This window comes from Macrobrachium rosenbergii, chromosome 55 (genome assembly GCF_040412425.1).
Source record: "Macrobrachium rosenbergii isolate ZJJX-2024 chromosome 55, ASM4041242v1, whole genome shotgun sequence".
Taxonomy (NCBI): Eukaryota; Metazoa; Arthropoda; class Malacostraca; order Decapoda; family Palaemonidae; genus Macrobrachium; species Macrobrachium rosenbergii.
The window spans coordinates 65,614,163-65,640,141 of NC_089795.1; the positions used below are offsets into that span (position 1 = coordinate 65,614,163).

The 25,979-nt window shown below is 37.5% G+C and overlaps 1 pseudogene; it reads right to left on the reverse strand.

The window, feature by feature from the left end:
- Positions 1 to 25,979, reverse strand: part of LOC136835352 (TBC1 domain family member 16-like) — a 96,207-nt pseudogene that overhangs the window by 43,308 nt on the left and 26,920 nt on the right.

A 25,979-nucleotide genomic window follows, 5' to 3' on the forward strand; every position in this document is an offset into this window, starting at 1 on the left:
GATGAATTTGCAGCACTCCAACTTAGCCACCATAAAGTCATACAGGTCTGACTGAAACCCTGCCAACAGGGATTTAGCCAGAACCTGGAACAGAGGCTCCTCTGCACAGGAGACGGCGGTCGCTTCTGTTAAGCACAGGGAGTTCAAGGATCGGCTCAACCGACACCGAGCCTCAAACTCCGCCTTCAGCAGAGCTTCCGGGAGCTTAGGAAGCTGCTCACTGAATTGTGAAGACGCGCAATCAGTGTCCAATTTACCCACTGTAAATGTGGACGGGGCGTCCTTCCAGAACTCCTCACCTCCTGGGAATACCAGAGATGTGGAGTCTGTCTCCCTCAGCTGAGGCAAGGGTTTGCCATCGAAGCAAGCCTGAGCCATTGCCAAAGCAACTTTGTTTAGGCAGGGAGTGGGCAACTTATCACCCAAGGAAAACATGGTATAGTTGCCCTTGAAGGGAGTCAATTTAGTATTATCTGCCTGCCACTCCGTAGGAGTGCACAACAGAGCAGATTGCGCTTGGTCCCTAGGGAAGATCACTGTCTCCTTAGGGACCTTGTCTGAGCGTATTCAGGCTTCCTCCGTCAGCCTAACGAAGCCTGGGTAGGGGGGGCAAGAGATCAGGAGGGAAGAACTCCAGTTCCTCCAGACGCCTCGTGCCAAGACCCTCGATGGTCAGGGTGTCTTCGTGACGAATAGCACGAAGAGCAAAACGCCACGGGTTCCCTACATCGAAAAGAGGGAGGTCAGCAGTGTCAGGGATCTCATACTGCGGACCGACCCCACTGGAGCGAGCCATATCCGCCAGCAGAGTCTCCTGATTATGAAGCCTTTCCGTAATCTTGGTAAGCTTCGCCTCTACCTCCGTAGAGATTCTTTTTTGAGCAACATCCTGCAAACGCCTCAGGGTCAAAGGCAGGCTGGCGAGGAGGGCTTGGTTTGGGCGCCTCTTGCTCTCGCTCCTTGCCCGAGGTACCTGGTTTGCTCCCGGAGGCCACAGGTACAACAACCTTGGCCTTCGACGGGGAAGGGAGATGCCTTACGGGAAGACGAGGACTTGTAGCCCTTTCGCCTTCCACGACGTCTTCAACTTCAACTTGGGGACAGCAGATGGAGCCCTGTCCTTCAAGAAGGAAGACTTGTTAAACCCTGAAAAAGATGACACAGAAGAAGATGGGGAATCAAAAGGGGACCCGCCCCACTGCCTCACTTACCTCTCTACCTACCCTTGGTCCGGCTCCGTATTCATCGGCTCCAGGTCCAAATCTAAGGCGGCGACGTCCTCTGAAACCTCCGCGTACAGGGGGTCCTCTTGAGGTGGCTGGGTCGCGGCCCGGATCTGCTGGATGATGGGAGTGGCCAGATCTGTAGGTACGGCCGCAGCAATCCGGGCGCCGGGGTAGAGCAGGTCCCTCAAGCTCGCGTCGAGGACATAAGGTTTCCCCGATGGCACGTTCCTCCCGAACCCAGTCACCCAAGCACGGAGAGACTCTAGGGCCTCCTTCTTGGAGGACTCGTCAGCCTGAAAGAGAGCAGGGAATCAGGTCTAACATATTGTAACACAAAAGTCATGACCTACAATATGAGCACATATCAGACTGAAAGTAGCGTGAAGAACGAAAGTCAAGCTTACCGACTCGTCCTGGATGCTACTGCTCAGAGCGAAGCAAACCTCACACCCGTCAGGATGCCAAACGATAAGATCATCCAGCCGGACCGCACAGCCAGCGTGGGTCCGGCACACCACATGCCCGTAAGGTTGATGGAGGGTGGCGGTGCATCCTGGCTCCTCACAACGCACAGTCTGTAAGTGTGAAAAGTACATGAACCTACCACTCTAGAAACTTAAACTAAGCAGGCACGGGTATTTTCAAACCTACTACCGGAGTACTCCGGCGGGAAGAAAAACCCCCGTCAGAGACGGGCCTACCAAACAAGTAACTAAATATAGTGGTAAGCAAGCTGCTCTCCGACCACCGGAATACTCCAGCGGAACGACAGAGCTGAGTCAAAAGGGCCCTACCACAAGGGATGCCGGGAATAAAAACGGCGGAACCCAAGGGTAGGACACCGGACCCTGATAATAACAATATGTCCAACGGCGGAGTGAGCTGCCCGGAACAAAACAAGTGTATATGCATATATAAAATACAGGGGATGGTAACGAAACTGGTTAATTCCATATACTCCGGAGTCCGGAACCACCCCCTCCGGAGATCCCAAGCCTCAACCGCTAGAGAACAATAGTAGGGTGAGGCTATCAAACATCACAGGACCACGAGGGCCGGAGTAAGCGCCAGTCAACCCAACTAAAGTATCTTGAACGCCAAGCGAACGCGGAAAAAGGGGCAAGAACCAATAACCCTAAGAATGTTCGAAACCTGCTCGATCCTAGGAGAGCGGGTTAACGAGACACTGAGCCAAGCAAAAAGCCATCGGGGACTTGCCCTGGGAGGGAGCGAATCCCTCCACCAGGAAAGGCCCCACAACTCGGAGTGAACGCCAGCTGACGTCACCTGCACGAGAAGATGACAAAGAGCTTGACTTAGGGTAGGTGGGGAGGAAAGGGTTGGAGGGGTAGGGATGGGAGTAGGCCAGAGCAAGTGAAAACAGGAGACTGGGGAAGATTACTTCACCCGCTCGACTGCAGACACACATCACGCCAAGTAAATTAATACCAGCAGTGGAAGAACAAAGCCTACTCCGAATAAGGGGAAGGATGGGATAGCGACCTAAGGCCTCAACGCACTCGCCCCACACCTAGGCGTAGCCTAGGCTAGCACCCGCACCTATGGATAGCCTAGGCTAACAGGAGGGAATAAGGGAAGGGAGGAAAGAGGAAACAACGGGGAGAGAAATTCCTGTGCTGAAAACCAACCAGAGCCGAAGAAAGGGGAGGATGCTATGATAGCACAGAGGAGACACACCCACAGAAAAAGCCTCTACCCCTCCGTAGAAGGGGGAGGACAATGGGGTCTCACTCTACAACCCAAACAACGGCCAGTGGAAGGAACAACAACAGCAACTCTCTCTACCTGCTGATCCCCTCCTCACACCTAACCTAACTCAGGGTAAAAGGGAGAGCGGGAGGCCAAAGGATGCAAAATACAAGCCTAACGTGACATAGGCAGGCTAGGAACCCCACACAACCTAACCAGATAAAAATAAATCACCATCATTAAGAATAATATATATACATAAAACAATAATATAATCTTGTGCTCGTGCAAGGCGCATAGCCTAACCGAGAGGAGCGACAGGGAGTAAACAATAAAACCGTATCTGACACTCCCCCGCATAACATAATCAAAGCAATAAAACACCTGATTAGCACCAGCACGTCACAATATAATAATAATGTAGCTAAAACTGTCAAAGCGGAAAACATCCTGGGGAGAAACCTAAGTGGGAAAATGACGGGAACCCTAATGAAGGAACCCCGATATGCTGTTCAACAAAATTAACGTAGAGAAACACCGAAACAACCCGCCCAGGAAACGCCACCAGGATGAATCCTAGGGGGATAATGATAAGAAATGTAAACGACAAGGAGAAGCCCCAAACAGAACAAGCTGGGTGGGCGAATCTCGCGGTCGACATGGCTGACTGGGGGACGCCACGGCGTCATAACAACAACCACGTATAATATTAAAATACGGGTTGAAACAGCCAAACTTATCATAAAAACCCCACAATAAGATGGTACTTAACTTGGTGACAGTAAAGCTGCTCGAAGACATGCTGAGAAAAAAGGCAAAATCAGCCAAAAGCACAAGCACAAAATTTACAAGTGAGAATATCACGTGCTAGAAATGGAATGAGTTCAGATGGCGCTGGAGTCGCCGCTTGGCGGGCGGGTGAGTGTGGGAGCTGGTACGGCTCTCTGCTCTTCCCGGGGGTTTTGACATGGGGATGTCTATCGAGTGTGGCTCTATGGTTGTGATTCTTTCACTCACCCTTGGTAATACCGACGTCTTCAATATAGAAGACGCTCGATCTGGGGGTAGTAACTCCAGCATTCCTGAAAGCTTTTTTCTCTGGTATATTTAGCAATATTTATACCTAGAAATTCGTGTTAGTATGGAATTTCACCGGGTGACACGGGGCCGAGCTCAGAAAACATATTTTTACAAGCTTCTTGTAAAAGAGGCCCCATACCGGGTTGTAAATACTGTGCATTAGTATATCTTCCTCTTGCCACTGATGTGTTTTTTTCTAAAAGTGGCCAACCTTAAAGTTTGCCCGGTCTGGGGTGTGCTTGATATACATTTAGCCTGTCCCTTAGGGGTTAAACAATAAAAGGTCCCACAAAGTTTTATATTAGCAAGGTTCTCTTGTGACCATTCACAAGAATGACTCAGTGGCTGACCAGACATGCAGTTGCTATCTAAAGGCTGTAACTGTGAAGACGATGTACATAACTGCCTACAAGGATGAAGTCTCACTAGAGCCCACTGGGAAAGAAGATTCATAATAGCTCCAATATGGCAGAGGCACTAGGGACACTTAACAGACTACCTAGATGAGGATAACATCTGAGTCATGTCATCCACAAACACGAGAGGGTCATTACCATATTGGTATTCAGGAGCAGGAACCTTCAAGCCAAAGGAGGCTAGGGAACATCCTTTCCAGATGGAACCTGAAGAACTGTTCTTTATAAAATCAAATTTCCCAAAGGATCTACTGCTGATATAGCCATTCTTCCTGGTCTAGATGAGTAATGTTATCTTTCCTTCAAGTTATATCATGAAATGGAAGATTTCATGTTATTATGGCACAAGGCTCTTTGCATTTACACTGAGGGAACGGGGTTGTTCTTTGATAGTTTCTCAACTTTTAAGTCCTGGTGTACAGTCCCAGAAACAAAAGACTATTGTCAGACCTAAGTTCTTCATCCAGTTCTTGTATTTGGTCAGACATTGCTAGACCATGTCCTTATATTGTTGGGTCAAGGACTGTTCCTCCAGCCAAATCTGATATCCCAATGCATTCTCTTTCCTTAAATCTCTGTGCTGCCAATATACAGAGAATCCCACTATGTGAGAGACCAGGGAATTATTGACAGAAGCCATCACTCACTTTGTCTTGAAGGGACTTAACACCTCACTTTGTTTCATGGGAGAATATCAACTATCATAAAAACCTATAAATGCAAAAAAAAAAAAAAAAAAAAAAAAACATTCCAGGTCCAAACTTTGGTTTGGTGCCAGTGGAGAATATGTTACTGGTGGGAAAGGAAAACCTGTCAAACTTTTTCAGTTCCAACTACAGAAGTGTAGTCTTCAATGGAATCTCTCCTTGTCATCCACTTCCATGTTGGTAAATTCATCCATGTGTTGATAACTATCAATTGTTAACTGAAAATACAGATTTTCTTGCTCATTTATCAGCTGCCTCTTGCATTTTAAGAGTTGGCTAAGCTGACCTTGAGTCTTCACTGACATAAGATTTGCCCCAAAATGTGGAACTCTCATTGATTCTTGCAACCCCTTGCCATGGGTCACACTAATCAACCTTGATCATTCTGGTGTGCTGTGCAAATACTAGGTTCTTAAGACCCTAATTTTTTTCAATATGCAGTACACCAACACTTACACCATCCGTCATTCATGGTCATCTGCAAATCCTGCCTTTCACAAAGAAAACCATCTGCTAGCTGGAAAACCACACTGCACATTAATCCTCATGGATCCTGGGTTCCAGGTAGGCAAGAAACTCAGTTTTCTTATAATCTTGGCAGCAGCTGCAAGTAATTAGCTGGGTTGGGAGGTGGGACATTTAATACAAATGATGAGTTTGTATTGGAAAATAAATTTTGTAATTCATATGAACCCATAATTTTTACAGTTATGTATGTCACAAAAGTACTTTACAAATTTCCATTTTATCATAATTTCCTAACCTAATATCACAGAATATGAAACTACTGCAAAATTGTCCTTACTAAATTACTGAAAACTGTCCTTGCTAAGATATATGGCGGCCTTACTTGCAAACTAAGAATAGCTTGAGAGCAGAATCTGCTGCTCTACCATCCTCATAATCTCTAGGCTTCACTAAGAAATTCCAGTCTTCAAAAACTGATGCCAATTTATCTAGCCCTCCATAATGGAAATGGAAGATCTTATACTGACTTTCTTGACTAGCAATTACAAGCTGACCACAGGTTCGATCTCTGTCACTGAAGAAAAGCCTCAAGGACTTGCTTTGGCCTGTCAATAAAAGGAACAATTTATCTGTAATTACTGGTAAAAGCATAAAATTATTGTTTACAAAAATTTAAAGAGACCACTGAACTGCCTTTCTAAATTCACCGTATTTGTTGGAGGGATTTGTCCTTTTATGAAGGGTGAGAACTGGAACAAGTTGAAGTTAGAGAAGTTGAACACCTAGCTGACAAGAAACCAAATCAAACATGAAAAATGAAATACAAAAGGTAATTCATCTGGGTGCCAAAAGGAAGTTGCAAAGAGCCTGTAGTACTGTCTTCAATGCACCACACAAGACACTCTGTAGGCAGTGTCCCCACCCAATTATAGATACAAAATTAAAAGCTGCTCTTTTGGAAAATACATATCTTGCTGTGACACTCAACATTAGTACAAGGGAGGAAAAAACATACCTGCAAGTATAAAAGAGCTGCAGTAAGATTACTAAACATAAAAATGTAAAACAGTATGACATGTTGATAACTTACAGTATAATTTACAGTGTAATCCTTTATACATGGCTTTAGTCTTGACATGTTCAGCACTACTGTACTTGGCATTACGAATTTCTATGCCAGACGGGAGTGTTATTGTACATATTAACTTTATACCTCAGTTAAACCTGTTCTTTGAGTGATACAAAGAAACAAGATTTTAAATATTCTAAACACTCCATTCACTCACCATACTAGTAAAAATAAAATTAAGCAGTTAGAATAATAAACCCTTAACAAACTACATTTCTACCAGCACCTGCTACAATCATAAATAGCTCCCATAAATTTACAATTGAAAATGATGGTACAAAATTTGCAAGTTTCTCTACTTGTGGCAATACAGTATTCTCATCTGTTATTACAGCATCTCCTCTTAATAACAATCTTTCTGCCTTTTTTTATTTTATTCCTTCCTTTGGTCTCCTCCAACCTAGCTCTCCAACTCTTTGTCTTGCCCCAGTCTTCTCAAATTAATAATAATAATAATAATAATAATAATAATAATAATAATAATAATAATAATAATAATAATAATAATAATAATAATAATAATAATAATAATAATAATAAAAGAAAAGTCTCCCCTCTGTCGAATACAATGGCCATTTATTTGGAATTCAGTATGTATAGAATCTTCTCTATGTATCTTTCATATTTTTTCTTTAGCAGGTCATAGAAAAATGTTATACTACAGATGGTTTATTGTTTGTCCTTTACATTTCATCCTACATTCAGGCAATCATTTAGAATTAAAAAAATAAATTATTAAAATGCAAAGGGGTTACAGGTAGTTATGTTGGGGTAGGTGGATTATAGTCTGTGTATGGCCAAGTGTATAAAATTCTGATTGGTTAGGTGGACTGCCAGAAACTCTTTAAGTAGAATAACAGTATAGGAGCACCCTGAAAAATGACTTTAATGAAACCTTCAAAACCAAAGATGACTTAAAAGGTGCTATCTAACTCTTCTACAGTAACTACTACCTGCGCCATAGAAACTCAAGAGGACAGAAAAGCCTTAATGAAAATAATTAAGGCAAATATCCTACCAACTACAGAAAGAGAAAAAATTATACTGTATAGTGTAAAACATTTCACACCAGCCAACTGCTCTTGTGAACTGCCAGGCACCCAAGAGAATGTCCATGAGGGAGAGTAATGTCATTTATGAATTGCATGCTTGGTGGAAGGGGCCATCACTTGTATATCAAAATGACAACCTCCAGACTTTCAAGGAGACACTCTTTCACCTTCAAGATAGATTCATCTACAGCCATTACCAACATGAACATAAAATAAGAATTGAAAGAGATTCATTAATAAGGACTTACAAAATCACATGACTGCACCTGACTTCCAACACTTATGCCTTATTGAAGTGATAAATATCTTTGAAAAACAGTGAAGCATAAATACTATTATTGAAACAGAATTTCCCTCAATAATAATAATCTGAAGGAATATTAGAACTCATCCTGTGAGAGAAAGAGAGAGAGAGAACTCTCTGTAAGCTGTCACACCTGCCATACCAGCAAGAATTACCCCATCAATACATTCTGAGAGGTGACAATAGCATCTGGCAGCCTGCCCAACCAATAAAAATAAACCACATGTGATCATACACCAACCACAGACTCCATCAATATTACCAGTGTTTACATATATAACTTAACTGTATATGATTACCAGAGCACATATCAAAATGTATGAATAAAATAATAAAACTTCCACAGCAAAACATCTTACCATGACCTTAGGAAACCTGACATACTGTACCAGCTACCTGCTGGAGAAAATAAGATGCAGAGACAACTCTATACAAACTGAATGCTACAAAAAGCCAGCTATTGTATTAAATACTAATAACACTGAATGGCCTTTTTTCATTATTCAAGTTACTAAAATGCAGAAAAAATATCTCAAGCTAAATCAGGCAAAATCAACATTTAAGGCAACTAGTAATTATATAAACTTTATGATGTAATAAATAGGTATATTAATGAAACCTAATTTTTACATGACATTTTATCATATACAGTATATTTAAGTAAATAATGATCCATTAAACACCTTCCATAGGCATTAATGACAATCATTGTTTTCATTATAAATGTGGACTTTTAGTCTTGCAGCTTCTACATAACGAAATTAAAGAAGTTCAAATTACTGAGCACTAAACTCTCTAGGTTAACTTCAAAAATGTTACTCCATAATCTGCATTAAGTTCCAGAATGGGATTCCATAATCTCCACTAAGAACCAAGCAACTAGCTTACTCTACTCTTAAAAGATTAAACTACAACATGCACTATTAATACATACTGACATCGATGCTGAAGATCCCACACTTATGTTCCCTTCTGATGGGTGAAGAACCTCCATCTACAGGAGTTGGGCAAAAGGAAGACATTGATGACTCAGGAAATGCTAAATTAGCAGAATAGGCCATTGACTCAGCACTCCTTTCATACCAATACTGTTCTCCTGAAAAGGAATAGGAACTTTTGAATAGTTTCTCAGACTCCATTTCCCTACCTAAATAAGAATTACTACTAAATAGCACTATACACTTGGAAATACATCTTGCATAATGGAAAAACAGATCAAGTATAAAATAACTGTCTATCACTCATCTAACCAAGGGAAATCATCAAAATTAAGGAATACTGAGGAAGGAAATATTACAGGCCATAAAAGACAATGCAACAAATAAAAGTAAATCCTCTGCATACTGCATATGCATTTCACCCTCCAGAAAAGGAATCATGTGTGTCAACAGTCAAAAACAAAACCACTTAAGGTTCCTTAAACCCTCTGCCCTCTAAATTCTCCAAAAAAATTCCTTGCATGACAGTTATCACACAGAGCAGTAGTACACATAACAAGTAGTAAGCAAATGTCTTCAATTAAAGTTTGGGTGGAAACAATTTTCTTACATCAAAATCTTTAATATTTTTCAGGTCTACAATTTTGTTGAAAACATATATAAATCTGTATGGACTATGAGGAACATCATTCAACATCCATTCCAGAACAAATAACATAAAGACCTCCAATGTAAGGAGTTGCATGATATGCGTTTACTTCGATTACTGTGCAGTAATCTGAGTGTTTATACAATCATCTTACAAAAATACATAAGCTTCTGTTTAAACTATTATTCACCAATTCTAAAGCTTTCTCTTGGGTTACTGACAACACTTGATGATCTTATGGCTAAAGAGAAATATTCAAACCAAGTTCCTTCACAAAATTAGAAAGACGCCTGAAAGCTTGAATGGAATCAACTCTACACAACAAAGAAATTCATAACTTCAATATTCGTTGGTTTTGGCCATTGTTCTTATTTTGTTTGTCTCAATGGTGCAATTCTTCATTATGAGAATATCCTAAAAAAGTGTGTACAACTGTATAACTTTTTAAGACATATAGTCAAAGAAGCATTGCAAAGCATTTCAGCCACATATTAGGAATAAATATGCACTGATTACAATACTGTACTAGCTGTCTATCAGTGCTTTTAGTTGTGATGAAATACCTAGGCAGTATTAGGCCAGTTAATAATGCAAATCTTCCATAGCCTTAGACATAAGAACACTTTTTGGAAACCTGATGAAAAATATAAAGGCAAATTACAATAGCCACTGTTTTATGCCAGGCTTTTCTTTATATTATTTTCTCTACTATATACTGTATTTTTTATTTGGTGGTTACAAACATTGATAGGGTATGAAACTTTATCACAAGAGGAATAAATACTGAAATACAGTACTGTATGTGACATTTACTGGAATCAGCAAAACTAAATCTAAGCAAGGTGTGCATCCAAATTTTATCAGTATTGCAATTAATGGATAAGCAAGATCTAGGTAAATGATCTGTGCCCAAACTAGGAGTAGGTGTTTGGTCTGTCCTTGTCAGGTTTGGAGAGTTCAGAGGCTGCTTGCAATTTAGTAATAACTTACTATGAAGCATCTATTAGCAATAGCCACATAATGACTGACTAAAAGTGGTTACTTGTTTTAGCTATTGAGTGTTCTACTTTTGAGCTAGGTTCTCATTCCTGGTGATTCTGATGAAGGTACAGTATTCTAGATCTAAAGGGTAAGGATGATGTACAGTAGTTTGAAATCTTTAGTCAATGGAGATACTAAAATTCCTAATTTTGTTTTGCTACTATTATTGCACAAACTATAGAGGGTTACCTAAATAACAGAAATTTTAGTCATTATTATGTATGAATAAGTAAAAAAAAACATGTTCACACAGATAGAAAAACTTTCCCCATAATTTCTTCCACAAATACATCACTCATATACAGCCCATATTTGTGATCTTTAAATGTCTTATGACACTGCTGTCTTTTGCCTACCAGGCAGAAGAGTGACCAACTTCTAGTTTTCAAGTATTGTACTACTTGAAAGTAATTATTTTTGTTTTCTGTGGAAAATGCCGTATTTGCAGTGGTTAGTTATAGTTCACTGTCTTTTTAAGAGTTTCCTTGGAAATTTTTTATATCTTGGATTATCTGATCAATAAATTAGGTTTAGTATTGAGATGACTTACCATAGGTAACAAGGGGTTAACTAGCTAGATATCAATACTAAAGCTCTCTTTTGCATTCAACAACTTAGGCTTTGTGTATTTACTTATTTAAGATTAATTTACTCTTTGTTGTGTATGAAGAGTAAGTTTGGTTATGTGTATGAAGAGCAAGTTTGGTTTGTCTAATATTTTTGTGTTTCTTTTAACTCTGTTACTTGTATTTCTAATTTTAAGATTTTCATGCTCAAACAGTAATAAGCTGGGTTTTTATGCTAGTCTCTTATACTTAATACATCTGCTAGTACTTCAATTACAAAAGTGGTTTTTCAAGAATCTTTCACATTTATGGTATTTTCTTCTATTTTTTTGACCAAAGTGTTTCAAGGGGATGCATCCCCGTTTAAACAATGTAACAATTCATACAGTTTTTATATATATTATATGAGTCTATTTCATTATCAACATACAAAAATTTCAAATCCATAGGATAAATAGTTTTGATTATCCAAAAGAAATGCAGAACTGGAAAAAAATATTTTGCAAACTCCTTCAATACAAAAAAATGTTCCTTTGATTCTTCACTGAATAAACCTTATGGCAACAAACTTTACTAGTTAAATTTTTATTTTTTATTTATATTTTCTAAAAAAGATTTTTATGGAATCCACATAAAACATTTTATTGAAAACAAAAAGTAATGAGTAAACTTGTAGAATTTAATTTATTTTCATCACTATCTGTATCTCAAATTGTTTGAAAAATAAAAAAAGTAGTTTGCAAATGAACAGAAAACAGATCTTACTTTTGAGATATGGACTGTCAAAAAACTTTTTTCAGATAATGAGCGCCAAAGGTAAAAACACATCAGTATGATGCTGAGGATGAGGATGAAAAAATGTATTAAATTATTCATAAACAAAAGCCTGACCTATTTTTCTTACTGTACTGTATTACCTTGAAAACTTACATGGGACCAAATCTGCCCTCTTATAAGGTATTTAGTTGTTCAAAAGGCAATGGTATTAAAAGTACCATAGCTTTTCCATATGGATTTAGCAAGTTTCCTGCCTGATGTTCTTTAATTCCCCGAGTTTTTACTGTTCTTTTCTTGGTGATCTTTACTTGAGAACTTATTTCCTACTAATGCCACACAATTTTCTGAACATAGTAATTTCAATAACAAATTTGTCTTATATATCCAAAGTTGTTTCCTTTTCATTTTAATTTGAGTACAATTATTTCTTCATTATTTAATGAATTAGGTAATTAAACTTTGCCTCTTGATCATGAAACTTAAAGCAATAACAGATGCCACGTTATCTAAAAATTAACTATGTATATAATTTCCAAATATTATCAAAAAGAGTGAATGGGTATAATAGTAAATTGGCACTTGAATCCCTAATGATTGTGCAAAAGGAATGAGGGTGAAAAGCACCACTACCTTTGTTATTTTAAAGAATTCTAAGAAAATTTGCCATGTAATAACTTAGGACATACAGTATGTCAAAAACTTCTCAACAAAAAAGAATTTTTTCAAAATCACATCAAAGTACCTCCTTGATACCCTTGCCTTCACTTATATCCTTTAATATTGTAATTATCTATACTGAACAGTACTGTACCACATTTGTGTTATCTCTTGTAAGCAAGCAGTGCTTTTACTAATGTTTTGCACGATTTTTCTGTTCTTTTTGGCTTAAGACGATTTGGCAAGGGACAGTCATTTTAATGCCTACCAAACATGTGTGTCAACTCTCACAGGGGCCTTCATCTGTAATGTAGCTGGTATTGTAGACAAGTTTGCTTACCCAACCACATCTGTGAGACATGTTGGAATTGGTATCCCACCCAGTAGACTTTTCTTGAAAAGACCCTAAAAGATAAGACATGCCAGATGTGCTACTGCTGACGTGTTCTGTTCAGGCATCAGAATGCTTTAGCTTAAGACTTCCTGACATGCAGCAGGATTACCTCCTTCTCTATATTGGTTTAGGAATACCCTCTTTGAATAATGTCAGGTCAAGTGACCAGGTGCAGTTTAAACCTCCTCATCAGTTGAATTGCCAGTGGTCAGGACTGATAATGTTCTTATTGTTCCTAACATATGTGGCCCCAACTAAATGAGCACTTGTCCTGTCTTCACAATTTCATGCAGCAGCACCTAAGACAGTTAATCAGGTAAGTGTCCCCCCACCACCAGCACCACCATTGCAGCACACTCTGTTCTGCACCACGTGCTTGAGGATATCATGCTTCCAGACCCAAGCACTCAGTCTCCAACAGGTGTGCTGTCCCAGTGATAACACAGGCAAAGTGCAAAGCCAAGCACTTTGGGGTACACTGAAAGAGCACTAATCTCCAAAACCTCATCATCCAGAGACAATGCACACCCAAGCAGCAAGAAGGATCAATGTTCCAGTCAGGACACAGACAGCTGTTAAGACCAGGACCATTATTCAAGAGTGAGTGCTCTCACCATTGTAAGACTTCATTCAAGTCTGAGCCACGACTAGGACTGTGGCTGGATCACAACTGTGACTGGGACTAAGACTGATCAATGACCTGGGCCAAAGAAGCAGCAGTAGCAGTGCCCAGATCAACAAGACAACTATAATGACTAGACACAATGACTGCATAGGTACCTAGACTGAAATACCAACTACAGAACACAAGACTGTGACTCCTCAGGTACCTATATTCAGTAGTCTAGCAACAGCAGTGGCCAGACTAGCTAGCAGACCACAGGAACAAGGGATCAAGACCACCCAGTTGCAAAGACCAAGGACTTGAACAAACTACACATGCTCAGACCACAACCACACAGGAGCAAGCAATCTACTCGTATGTACATCCAGGAACCCCAACACACTTTGGACCTGGAGAATCTTTCTGTAATGCAAATCGCTGACATCAGAAGCCATGAAATAACCACAGGACTTTAACAGAGTGAGTTAACACTGGACTCAAACCACATAGGTGGACCTAACCAGAGTTATGTTTTCAATGAGTAGTCCTCTGATGGGAAGTCACGAGCACCATCAGAGGAAAGGTCTCTTCGACTTTGCTCTCTTTCATTGTCATTGAATGAGGTTTCTCCTTTCATGGCCTGCAGGGATCCTTCCAAGAAGAATGAGACAACCCACATCTTTGACAGGAATTAGCAGAGCACCTGTATCCCAAGAAAGAAAGCCCTCTATTCTCCTGGTCATTACCTCTATGGTAAAAATACTACCTTGGGACCAGTTAGCAAAGTCCCAGAAATTTTGGGTCAAACAAACAGAATAAGCATTTCAAAGCTTTATATCCCTCACACTCTTACCTATAACTTACTATTGATTCTTAATACTGGATGTAAAAACCTTGACCTTTTTCTTAAGAGTACAGGCAGTCCCTGCTTACTGGCAGCATCAGTTGACAGCATTTCAGTCTTACGATGTTTGGCTAATGACATCGTTAACCAGATTTTCGGTGCCCGTAGGCAATTTTCAGTGCCGGTAAGCAGTTTATCAGTGCCAGTAAGCTGTTTATTGGCATCAGTAAGCAGTTTATTGGCACTGTTAAGCAGTTTATTGGTGCTTACCATAATTATTGTTGAGGTACGGTTAACAACGATTTTCAGTTATCGGGCTCGGCCGAACAGAACCCCAGCTGTTAACCGGGGACTGCCTGTAATATGTGTACCTTCAAGGGAAATATCTTTGACCACATAATGTATCATGGATGTCTTTGACCACATAATGTATCATGGATAAGTTAAAATTGTCTTTAGCCAAGTAATAAGAGATTTACTGCAATTTTCAGGAGTTAAGAATCACACATTATACTGGAAAAATGCACCTTTTAATTTTTAAAGTACAGTATATGCAGAAAACAAAAATACAGGCAGTCCCTGGTTATCGGCGGGTTCCGTTTCTGAGGGTGTGATGATAACCGAAAATCGGCGATTTCGGTGCCTTTTCAGCGATTTTTGGGGGTTATCGGAGCCGAAAAGCGCCGATTTTCAGTTATCGGCGCCTCTGTTAGGTATGTATCTGCGCCAATACCCAATTATCGGCGCCGATAAGCGGAAATCGGCAATTTTCGGCGCCAAAAAATTGCCGATTTTCGTCACTAGACAAGCCCCATAAAACTGAATCGCTGTTAACCGAGCCCGCTGTTAACCAGGGACTGCCTGTAGGAATTTGCCAAGAGACAGATAAGCTGGGTTGCTTGTGCATGAGTATTTAAGCCATTGCCTAGGGGTGTCCTGTGGGTATGACTTCTGGTATCATGAGGTAAAATTTATCCTTATTCATATCCAAAAGGGATTTATCAACAGCATGCCTGCTGCATGTGTAAGTTAGGGTGATCGCTGGTGTTTGCAACAATTTTCTTTCTTGATGATGATAATGCACCTCTACAATGGTTATGAGGCAATTAAACAATGGCTTGATAAATTATATTTAATGATCCACCAACCAATATCATTGGAAGAACAAGACCTGTGGGACAGAACTCAAAGTTAGGCCTAGTAAAGCTGTTAACCTGGGCTGTACAAGGTCCCCAACCCAGAGTAGAAACACTGGATTACTAATAGTCATAAGAATATCTGTCAATTACACAACTTCAGCTTGAGGGAGTTGCTACAAAGGAATTCAAGGAACTGGTCACCATGAATGTAGTGTCTTTTGGACAGGTGTTTATCAAAATCGATACACACGCAAACAGACAGATTTCTTAAAAGTGATATACAAATGAGGAACATGCACAGTATGAATAAAGGTGGACATAAAAATTTTGCTGTTTTGTCTGAACTTCCAGGACACCAACATTACTGACCAAGAAAACCTGGTTTGACAAAAACCCAGACAGGGTGGTAATTGTTGACCAACCTAATGAGACCAAACCAAAAGCAGCCATTGTCCTACAGTTCAAGGCCTCTTTCCCAAAAATCCTTGACTGAGTCTGCAACATCTTAAAAGTTTAAGAGGCAGCAAATGCTAAGAAAGAAGGATTGGGATTTTAAAAGCTGGAGGCAACAGAAGCCAATGAAGATGATTTGGGCTGTAGAACCTAAGACTGACCTACCCCATGATGAGCATGCCAACATATAGATAAAATGTTATTTTCAACTGATTTAAATTGTTTTAATAGTCTGCAGCCAGCATGGTGAGACTTCAGGTAGCCTGTCAGGGATTTCAAATTATCTTGATGTTCATGGATAACTTAGCAAAGTAACCCTGAAAACCAAGGTAATATACAAAGTAACGAAATAAAACTAATGGTATAACTTAAACTAATGGTATAAAAATTATTAAAGAAGGAAAATAGATACTTAGTTACAAAATATAATTTTTGAACAAGATGACCATATACTATTGTAACAAAGTATCTATTTTCCTTCTTTAATAACTTCTATACCATTAGTTTTATTTCAACATAACATCCTTAGAAAAGGTTAAGATTTAAAAGGAAATGAATTATCTGAATAAACCCACAGACTCTTCTCAATTTATGACAACTGTAACAGGGAAAAATCTGTAGAGAAAAAAAGTTGGAATAAATCAACATCTGGAAGCCTTATGTAGGGCTGCGCTGTGCAACAGAATACAGTACAGCACAAGCTGAGCTTCCTATGACAGGTGCCACAAGCTCCAACTAACATAAACCACTTTTCACTCAGCCTCATTCTCACTACAAGTAGTCAGTGACACTTAATGGATGTCATATATATTTTTGTCAAAAAATATTTTTATTTTTTGACAAAAAGAATAAAGCTTTGTTTTTATAAGAATGAGAAGTAGAGAGAGAGAAAGGAGGCACAAATGCCTAATTTTTATGAAAATAGATGTACATGTGTATGTATATACACACTTACAGACTAAAATATATATGAAGTATATGTAAAACTACATTAATGAATTAAGTACAATACTGTACCACATTAAATACATGCTAACTAAAAATACTGAACTAGAGAGACGGAAGGTGGGTCACAGTAATTGCATAATATTTCCTAACTCATGTTAAAAAGGAAAAAAATTTTATAGTCTTTCTTTTATATCATATGAGTTTTGTGTACTTTACATATCTTGTAAGCATACATAGGTAGAACTACTGCAATCAGCTATGCTTTATTTACTAATAGCCAGCAGGTTTATCATGCCTGGGAAGAATAGTTTTCTGTGTCAACAAGACATGTGAACCAGGGAATATTCAGGGACACAAATATAAGCATACACAGTATATAACTGATTGGGTTGAGATAAAGGAAAATCTAAGTAGAAGGAAACAAGTGTTAAAAAGTATAAATTCTTAAAATAGTACTATCAAATGATAGAAAATCATAAATTATAAGCTTACTACTATACTGCCTTCGCAAAGAAGGGTATATTTTTGTTTAATTTGTTAGTCTGTTTACCAGCACCATTATAAGGAGAAGGGACACTAAGGGGAATTGCTCAGACCTTGTGGAGGTTTGTGATCTTCAAATAATTACTGTTATTGCTATTGTCATTATTATTAAAGGGTAAGCACAATAATTTTTATGGACATGTAAATTCCAACTGATTATTGTACAGTATTTGGAAATATATATGAGAAAACAGAATCCAATGAAAAACACCTTTTGAATAGCTCTTATATATCTTTAAATCTGCACTGGTAAGGCAAAACTTGGGTCTGATAGTGTTGTTAGCTGAAGACATATATTACAATACCATTCCTGCACAATACTTAAGACGGAAAGAGTATGTAAACTACCTTTCTTGACAAATGTGTTAAACTGCAACCATTAAAGATCGGTGAATACAAAATAAGGTTCACTGTATATTCATATGAATACAAGAAGGGAAATTCTATACACTAGCTAAATACAGTAATATTATCAGAAAAAGTCCACTTCGTAAAGAATAAAACAAGATTGAATACAGTAATAATCTAATACACAGTCTTAGGCTACCATTAACCCTTTAACGCCGAAGCCCTATTTACAAAAACATCTCCCGTATGCCGGCGGCGTTCGGTGAGTTAGCGCCGAAGCGGAAAAAAAGTTTTTTTAAAAAAATCACAGCACGCTTAGTTTTCAAGATTAAGAGTTCATTTTGGCTCATTTTTTTGTCATTGCCTGAAGTTTAGTATGCAACCATCAGAAATGAAAAAAATATCATTATCATATATAAATATTGGAATATATGACAGCAAAAAAAAAACTCGTATATAATTGTATACAAATCGCGCTGTAAAGCAAGACGGTTAAAGCTAATGAGTTAATTTTTTTAGTTGTATTGTACACTAAATTGCGATGATTTTGGTATATAACAAATTTTAAAATGATCAAAGCAACACAGAGAAAATATTATCACAAAATGATGCATGAATTAAATGCGCGGACGTAAAAAAATGTTTTTAAAAAATTCACCATAAATCAAAATATTGTGCTAATTCCCGTTTGTTGAAAAATGAAGCTAATTGATTAAATATTACTAGACTGTAAGTGTTTTAGCTTACAATTGCAGTTTTCGACCATTTCGGTCGAGTTAAAGTTGACCGAAAGTCGAATTTTTTCTATTTATCGTGATTTATATGGAAATATTTCAAAACCAATAAAAGCTAAAACCATGAGTTATTTTTTGTTGTATTGTACATGAAATTGCGCACATTTTCATATATAAAACTTTATATAACGACTAATACAAAGCGGTGCAAATATTACGACAACGAGACGAAAGAATTTCCGAGATGTTCGCCGAGTTACCAGCGAAATGTAAGGAAAATGTTTTTTAAAAATTCACCATAAATCGAAATATTGTGCTAGAGACTTCCAATTTATTGCAAAATGAAGTTAAACGATTGAATATTACTAGAATGTAAGAGTTTTAGCTTACAATTGCGTTTTTTTACCATTTCGGTCGAGTTAAAGTTGACCAAAGGTTGAAATTTTGGCAGTTATCGTGATTTATGTGAAAATATTTCAAAACTGATAAAAGCTACAACCATGAGTTATTTTCTGTTGTATTCTACATGAAATTGCGCACATTTTCATATATAAAAGTTTATGTAATGACTAATGTAAAACGATGCAAACATTACGACAACATGACGAAAGAATTTCTGAGATGTTCGGCCGAGTTACCTGCGCGCAGAAGTAAGGAAAAAAATGTTTTTTTCAGAAATTCACCATAAATCGAAATATTGTGCTAGAGACTTCCAGTTTGTTGCAAAATGAAGGTACATGATTGAATATTACTAGAATGTAAGAGTTTTAGCTTATAATTGCGTTTTTTGACCATTTCGGTCGAGTTAAAGTTGACCAAAGCTTGAAATTTTGGCAGTTATCGTGATTTATATGAAAATATTTCAAAACTGATAAAAGCTACAACCATGAATTATTTTCTGTTGTATTCTACATGAAATTGCGCACATTTCCATATATAAAACTTTATGTAACAACTAATATAAAACAGACGTAAGGAAAAAGTTTTTTTCAGAAATTCACCATAAATCGAAATATTGTGCTAGAGACTTCCAATTGGTTGCAAAATGAAGGTAAATGATTGAATATTACTAGATCGTAAGTGTTTTAGCCTAAAATTGTGTTTTTTGACCATTTCGGTCGAGTCAAAGTTGACCGAAGGTTGAAATTTTGGCAGTTATCGTGGTTTATATGAAAATATTTCCAAACTGATAAAAGCTACAACCATGGGTTGTATTTTGCTGTATTGTACATGAAATTGCACACATTTTCATATATAAAACTTTATGTAACGGCTAATATTGAACAGTGCAAAAATTACGACAAAATGACAAAAGAATTTATGAAATTTTCGGCTGAGTTACCGCCGTGTGTAAGAAAAAGTTTTTTCAAAAATTCACCATAAATCGAAATATTGTGCTAGAGACTTCCAATTTGTTGCAAAATGAAGGTACATGATTGAATATTACTAGAATGTAAGAATTTTAGCTTACGTTTGCTTTTTTCCACCATTTTGGTCGAGTCAAAGTTGACCGAAGGTTGAAATTTTTTGTAGTCAACGTACGGTACGTCCACTCGGCACCCAACAGACAATTTTAGTCGACGTATGATACGTCCAATAGGCGTTTAAGGGTTAATTTCCAATACTGTAATGCTAATTTTCACTTACGTTAACAATCTGGTATTTGTTGCCTAATCCTATTGCTAAGTGAGGAGCGGATTCGAATAAATTTCTAATTTATCATTTGAACTTGCACCTTGTGCTTAATAGCTTTGTTACTTGCTTTGTTTAGTTTTTTAGAATCCTGCAGTGATGTTATCATGACAGACGGCTCCAATATGAGTATTTTCTTTGCAGACAACAGAAGACTGCACAAAAGGCAAATACATTCAACATCAACAATATATATTCCTTAAGGTACTTCAATCTTAAATACATGCAAATCCCCAAGTGCAGCGTCATACTATAATTTAATCAAACAACAGAGTTAAAAATCTTAAATTCTCATGAGACTAGTGACTTCCATGTCAAATCAGCATCAGATAAGTTTAAAGAATAGTAGTTAAATAGTCATTACAAGGTAATGCCATAAATTTTTATGTATGAAATAAATTCTCTTCACAAACCCCATGAAATTTCTACTTCTACTTTCTCTATAATAGTAAGCATTCTTGCCTCTTCTGTTGTATGAAATACTGTATTCTTTTTGTAGATCCAGAACAACTTCTCCAAAGGAATGAGAACATTAATAATACTGCATTAAAAGTGCTCATGAATCCCATGTCACCTGCATTTTACCAAACTGAGTTGAAAGATTTTATCCAGTTCAAAATTTGGTATTATTTTACTTATGGACATTAATTGCTTTCAACATAAAATATAGGTTTTTCTGTTGTATTATGATGTGATTTGAATGATTTTGAGGTTTATTTCCATCGCAAATGAATACTTATCCTTCCACCACCCCTCCCCCTATAGATAACAATTTGGGGGACTCTCCTTGGGAAGCGGGGTTTTGGGTGGGGGAGACAAAGTAGGTAAAAACAGGGCAAAATGGAGGAAAAAACCTAAATATAACACTCAAACATATAAAAATGGACCGGTATACAGCTATACACTGAATTCGAAATACATAAAAACACTTGAAATGGGAAAACCCGAGCCAAGAATTTTACATGAGAAAATGGCATACAAATGCACTATATGACCATTTATTGCACGTCACATTGTAGTTGTGCACTAACCTAACCTTAATTTTCTGACCTAACCTGTCACTGAATATATCTGCACCTGGATGAGCATGTTCTATGCACCACCATGATATTTGCCTATTACCCAAAAATAATCGAGCTCACAAGAGTCACACAACTGAATTTCACTATCCATACCTTTAAACTGATGGCGGAAAAGAAAATCCTTGGTCTGTTGGAACCGTATTGTTTTCTGATTGGTTAACAATGAAAACGTCATAAATTGACAGCCAGTTACATAAAGTGTGACAACTGATGTCATCATCTCTTTAACGAGGACCAACCAAACCATAGCATTTTGGAGAGAATCAGGTATGTTTGCAGATGGCAGTTGTAGATTGGCTAAATGTCGAAACAGTGGCCTGAAGCACCTGTCTTCGAATGGCAAAACGTCAAAAGTATTACGTAATTCCAAAAACGTTTGTTATTGGCTGAAATCAATAAGAGTTAAGCGACAAGAGATGAAACAGGTGATTTGAGTGGTTGTCGATAACAAATAAACAAATGAACAAACTCAGGATACTGATGATTGGTGTAGAAGGCAAATATTAAGACGTCATAAAATTACTTCCAATAACAGAAGTTGAAAGGTGGAGCCAACAACCAAAACAGATGGGTTCTATGCGATTGAGAAGATAAATTTACCACCTACTAGAATGAGATTTACGAAGCTTCTACCTAGTAGAATGAGATTTACAGAGCTGCCCGTGCCCATGAAAAGAATAACATTGGACTTCAACTTTTCAGGTGAACTCGCTAACGTTTTTCTTGATTTTTATAAGAACTAGGCATTTGCGACAGATAATATTATACAGAAATACTACAAAACACTTCCTTAACATAGTGAACCAAGTTAAAATACGCTACATTATTAATGTCCATAAATAAAATAATACCCAAAATTTTGCTAATAAATGAACTGCCTTGTGCAATTGGGTAGTAGGAAAGGAATGAAGGCACCATAACCAGTTCAAAGGGGCTTGCTCCTAAGCTTTAGTTTCACGCAGTAAGATAGAATTATTTTTTACGTTGGGTCCCTTATCACTTTACTTTAGGTCACTTAGAAATTAACTGTTGGTGGTTTGCCTGAAGCCTTGGTACTGTAAACACAAAGCTCTACTGCTACATCTATAAAAAAATACTTGTCAAAATATATTCTATGAATAAAGCAAACTTTCACTTACTATAGCATTTCACTAACAAAAATATTAACATCTGCTGAGGGAGACCTACCATGGTTTGAAGAGTAGTAGTGTGAAGAGGGTAGGGACATCTGAGGTTCTGGAGATGACTCAAGCTGTCTTCCATTTCGCTATTTAACTGTCCCCCAGGAACTGAACTTTCCGTTGTTTCAGTAATAGTAAGTGTATCACCTCCAAGCTTATCACCATCAGTGCTACTGTCTGAAGAAGATATAGATGTATATTTTTCTCTGACTAATTCAGGTACCTGACCAATTTCTTTCTCTTCATCTTCAACAGTCAAAGACTCATGTACTGCAGGAACATCAACTAGGCCTTCTGCCTGATCCTCATTGTTAATAGGAGTTTCTCTATTTTCATTTGAATTTCCATTATCAAATTCCTCCTTTGCGCCCTCTTCCTCTGGAATTTTTACATTATCATCGAAGACTTGATCATCCTCTGGAGTTCTATCTTCACTCATTTTCTCACAGCCAAGACCCTCATCTGACACCTCTGATTTCCTTTTCTCATCATCTGCTTCCTCTGAGTTTGGACTCCCTGTGTTTTCCTCTTTAGTCTCACTTGCTGTATCCAGTGTTGAAACACCTGATGTTGACATTGTAGCACCATCATCTACTGATGTCTGTTGGTTAAAAAAAGAAAATAATTCATTGGTAAAATACAAATTAAATATCACAAGTTTTTTTTTTTTTCTTCTACAAGAGAACCGCATGATCCATAGCTTACCAGAACTTAAAATATCTTAACCCTTTAACGCCGAAGCCCTATTTACAAAAACATCTCCCGTATGCCAGCAGCGTTCGGTGAGTTAGCGCCAAACCGGAAAAAAAGTTTTTTTCAAAGAATCACAGCACGCTTAGTTTTCAAGATTAAGAGTTCATTTTTGGCTCATTTTTTTTGTCATTGCCTGAAGTTTAGTATGCAACCATCAGAAATGAAAAAAAATATCATTATCATATATAAATATTGGAATATATGACAGTGAAAAAAAAAACTTGTATATAATTATATACAAATCGCGCTGTAAGCAAAACGGTTAAAGCTAATGAGTTAATTTTTTTTAGTTGTATTGTACACTAAATTGCGATGATTTTGGTATATAACAAATTTTAAAACGATCAAAGCAACACAGAGAAAATATTATCACAAAATGATGCATGAATTCGTAACGGGCAGACGTAAAAAAATGTTTTTTTCAAAAATTCACCATAAATCGAAATATTGTGCTAGAGACTTCCCGTTTGTTGAAAAATGAAGCTAATTGATTAAATATTACTAGACTGTAAGTGTTTTAGCTTACAATTGCAGTTTTCGACCATTTCGGTTGAGTTAAAGTTTACCAAAAGTCGAATTTTTTCTATTTATCGTGATTTATATGGAAATATTTCAAAACTGATAAAAGCTACAACCATGAGTTATTTTTTATTGTATTTTACATGAAATTGCGCACATTTTCATATATAAAACTTTATGTAACGACTAATATAAAGCGGTGCAAATATTATGACAAAATGACAAAAGAATTTATGAAATTTTCGGCTGAGTCACCGCCTGTGCGTAAGAAAAAAGTTTTTTTCAAAAATTCACCATAAATCGAAATATTGTGCTAGAGACTTCCAATTTGTTGCAAAATGAAGGTAAATGATTGAATATTACTAGAATGTAAGAGTTTTAGCTTACAATTGTGTTTTTCGACCATTTTGGTCGAGTCAAAGTTGACTGAAGGTTGAAATTTTTTGTAGTCGACGTATGGTACGTCCACTCGGCACCCAACAGAATTTTAGTCGACGTATGATACGTCCAATAGGCATTTAAGGGTTAATTAACTGATTAAGGCCATCATATACTGCACGGGTAAATTTTCATTTGCCGAAATCATGTTTATCCAAACTGACAATTAGTTAGCAAACATCTGATAAAAAGTATGATTTTAATTTCACCCCTTAACAGTTTCCTTAATTATGTATTAAAAATAATTTTTAATGAAGTGAAGAATGATTGGAAATAATTTTTAATTGGGCTCTAGCAGCAAGTTTTACATTCACTAAAGATCTAAATATAATTTTAAAAATTATCCATACAAGGCACTGTAATGTGGTTTGATCTGCATATGTGCTTGGTTACCTTAGCTAAATTTTTCTGTATACATGCAAAAAAAAATCACCATCAAAGGCACCATACCCTTACTTCCTTATGGCATGCTTTTTATTTTTACTTTGAATGGGATCAGCAAATGATTGCTAAGCTAAGCCACCTAGATTCATGGCCTATGGTATATTTAGTCATACCAAGCCACATAATGGAGGTTCAGTAACAATTGTTAACTTTATTTTCTATTCTGCCTGGGTGCAATACTGCATTTACTTATTTTAACTGATTTCAACTGATGTATGCTCTCCTTAACATCTTACTGTTCAAATGTGACTGATTACAACAAATAAAGAGTACACAATGACAAATGCACAGATATTCACAAACAAACATAATACAAAGACTTGGCAGTTGTTTATTCTGCTTTTTCTCAACTTAATCACTAGTTGGGGTCCCTGTTATTAATAAGCCTTTTCCAGGTATCTAACATTCATTAAATGGCTCATTTCATAATTTGTTTTGGCAGATGTTTTACAGGTGGGTGCCCTTCCTGACTCCATCACTCCCTATTTATCCAGCCACATGACCAGCAATCTCTGGATAAGAGACGGGTACCATCATGATAAAACAGTTTTATTGTTATTTAAAGTTATTAGCGATATTTTATGATAAAAAAGATAATCATTTATGACTGCTGGCACCAAAATCTCTACTTGATGAAGATTCTGCACACAAGATGGGGTTTTATTTTTCAGAAAAGCACCACAATCAGGGAGTGTACATCAAATGATACCATAAGACAGTTCTGCATTCTGGATATGGTGGTGGTCACATGCAAATGAGCTGCACGTGTACATAAGTAGGGGCTCTCACCCAAGGACACCATGACATATCCATGTCTATTTATGGGTTGGTAGTGCAAAGACTGGATGTCCACTGAAAGTCCCTCCTAGTATAGTACACGAAGTTACTTCAGAGCAAGCAAAGAGAACAATGAAGCTAAAGAAAAATCAGTGTCAACCATCAATAAGCATGGATGTGTGCACATGCCTTCCCTCATTCCTAATCCTGGACACAAGTTCACAAAATTATGTTTTATAATTGAGGTCCTCTTTTTTTAAAATCATATTAATGTTACACTTAAATAATCATAAATTGCTACTATCCCCTGGTGTGAATCATCCTTGATCATGTGGGTTGACCAGAGCTCTTGGCTTATTACAAAAC